Here is a 3,099-nt window from a genome sequence, read left to right as displayed (position 1 = left end):
ATGGGGGCTCAGAGCTAGTATGCAAGACCCCTGATCTCAGTTAGCTGATGGCTGAATCCCATGATGCAGACTGACCTTGGGCTGCAAGGCCCAGATTGAGCTCCCCAACCTTCTGAATGCTTGAACTCTACACCATTCTACTACAGGTTTCCCATGCCCTTTCTTTAAAGATGTTCAAAGTTGGGAACTCAGAAAAATACCCTTTATGGCCACCTCTGCCTCAGAGTGGGTCCAAAGACTGGCACAATCAGGAGGCCTAAGAGTGCACATGGGAGTGCTGGGGATCAGGGGCACCCACATGGCTACCTTCCTGGTGCTGGAGTGATGGTAGCTCCAGGCGGGAGAGGGCATGGATCTCCTTCCCATGGTGGATCAGGGCACAGGCTACCTTCTGGACTCTGGAGGATGGGCAGTAGTATTCCTATAATAGAAAAACCACGTCTTCATTATCCAGTTTCCAACTGATGGGCAAATGGGCTGTTTCCAAGTTTTAGCTATTACAAACTGTTCTGCTATAAACATAGGTGAGCATATATCACTGTGATATGATTCTTTCAATTCTTTTGGAAAGATATCCAGCAGAGCTATGGCTGGGTCAAATGGAACTTCTAGTCCCAGTGCTTTGAGGTATCTCCGTATTGATTTCCACAATGATTGCACCATTCTGCACTCCCACCAAGAATGGAGAAGGGTTCCTTTCTCCCCACAACACTGCCAATATTTGTTATTGCTTGATTTCTTGATAGCAGTCATTCTTTGTGGGGTGAGGTGGAATCTGCTTTGTTTTCATCTGCATCTCAAGAATGACCAGTGCTGTGGAACATTTTTTCATATATTTACTTGCTGCTTTGACTTCTTTGTCTGAGAAATTTCTGTTCATTTCAGATGCCCATTTTTGAATCAGGTCTTTATATTTGGGGGGGCTGAATGTTTTGAGTTCTTTATATATTCTAGATAATAGTCCTTTGTCTGAGGAGCAGCTGGTAAAAATTTTTCCCACATTGTAGGTTGTCTCTTAGTTCTGCTGATGGTTTCTTTTGCAGTACAGAAGGTTTAATAAGATGAGATCCCAGTTGTCGATTCTTTGTGCTAGTTCCCATGCTACTGAGGATTTGTTCTTAAATTCTTTTCCTATGCCAATGTCTTCAAGAGTTCTGCCTAACTTATCTTCCAGCAAGTTTAGTGATTCTGTTTTAATATTTAGATCTTTAATCCATTTGAATTTTAATTTAGTGCATGGTGAAAGATAAGGTTCTAGTTTTAATCTTTGGCAGGTTGAGATCCAGTTTTTCCAACACCATTTATTAAAGAAGCTATCTTTCCTCTAATGGAGATGGTCAGCTCCTTTGTCAAAGATGAGGTAGCTGAGTACACCTGGAGTTGTTTTAGTGTCTTCCAGTCTATTCCACTGATCCTCAGGTCTGCTTCTTTGAAAGTGCCATGCTGTTTTTATCACAGTGGCTTTGTAGTATAGTTTCAAATTGGGAATTGTTATACCCACTGTTATGTGTCTGTTGCCTAGGATGGCTTTGCTATTCTAGGTGTCTTATGGCTCCAAATGAATTTTTGGATTCTTCTTTCTAGTTCTGTGAAATATAGTGTTGGAATTTCAATTGGCATTGCATTGAATCTGTATAGCAGTTTTGGTAGTATGGCCATTTTCACTATGTTGATTCTTCCTACCCAGGAGCAGGGGATATCTTTCCATTTTCTGTTATCCTCTTTGTTCTCTTTTTTCAGAGTGCTGTAGTTTTCAGTGTAGAGGTCTTTTGCTTCTTTTGTTAGGTGGATTCCTAGATACATTTTTTTGGATGCTATTGTGAAAGGAAATGTTTCCCTAGTTTCTCTCTCAGTGAGTCTGTTATTTGTGTACAAGAAGGTTATTGATTTTTGGGTGTTGACCTTGTATCCAGGTACTCTACTGAATTTGTCAATTAAGTCTAGAAGTCTTTTGGTGGAGTTTTTCTGTCTTCAGTGTAGAGTATCATATCATCAGCAAATAATGACAGTTTAACTTCTTCCTTTCCTATCTTTATTGCTTTAATTTCTTTCTCTTGTCTAATTGTTATGGCTGATGTATCCAGAACTATATTGAAGAGGAGTGGTGATAGTGGGCATCCTTGTCTTGTTCCTGATGTTAAATTGAAAGTTTTCAGTTTTTGTCCACTTAATATGATGTTGCAAGCCTCATATTCTAACCAAAAAAAAAAATCGGCTTTAGTGTCCCCATGATCCATTTACTTTCCACAAGCTCCTGTTTGAAGGCAGGATGCTTCAGAGAAACATCCTAGATCCAAGGCATAGCAATGACACTGTACTGAAACAGGGATTACTGGACACATCCTCTCAAAATGCAGGAATGAAACAATGGTGTTCACTCCCATGACTCTGGTTAATATAGTACTCAAAACTTTAGTCAGAGTAATCAGGAAAGAGAAAGAAATAAGGATATATGAATAACAAGGAAGTCACATTATTTTCATTTGTAGCTAATATAGAAGACCCAAAAATTCCATCAGAAAACTGAGAGCTAATAAACAAATTCAACAAATTGGTAGGATAAAGACTCAACACAAAAAAATCAGTTGCATTCCTATAAAGCAATAATAAAATCAACAAAAAAGAAATCAAGACTGCAAGGTCATGCATAGTGGTGTATGCCTGTAATCCCAGCACTTAGGAGGCTGAGGCAGGAGGATGACTGAGTTCAAAGCCAACCTGGTCTACATAGTGAGACCTGCCTCAAAAAAAGAAAAGAAAAAAGAAAACAAGCTTATTCACAACTGTTGAAAGACCTCTGTGATGAAAATTACAGTACTCTGAGGAAAGAAATGTAAGAAGATGCAAAATGGAAAGATTTCTCTTATTACTGAATAGGCACAATCAATATCATTGAAATGATCATATTACTAAAACTGCTGTAGATTTAATGTAGTTGTAATTAAAATGCCAGCAACCTCAGAGAACTAGAAAAAAAATACTAAAATGTGTGTGAAACCAAAAGAGACCCAGAGTAACCAAAACAATCCTAAGGGAAAGAAAGCAAAGTAAAAAGCATTGCAGTACCAGATTTGAAATAATACTGTGAAACTAAAAGCA

The sequence above is a fragment of the Fukomys damarensis genome, unplaced genomic scaffold (genome assembly GCF_012274545.1).
Source record: "Fukomys damarensis isolate Sample0158 unplaced genomic scaffold, DMR_v1.0_HiC HiC_scaffold_16, whole genome shotgun sequence".
NCBI lineage: Eukaryota > Metazoa > Chordata > Mammalia > Rodentia > Bathyergidae > Fukomys > Fukomys damarensis.
The sequence above is the reverse complement of the archived record's forward strand: the minus strand, read 5'-3'. Positions refer to the sequence as shown.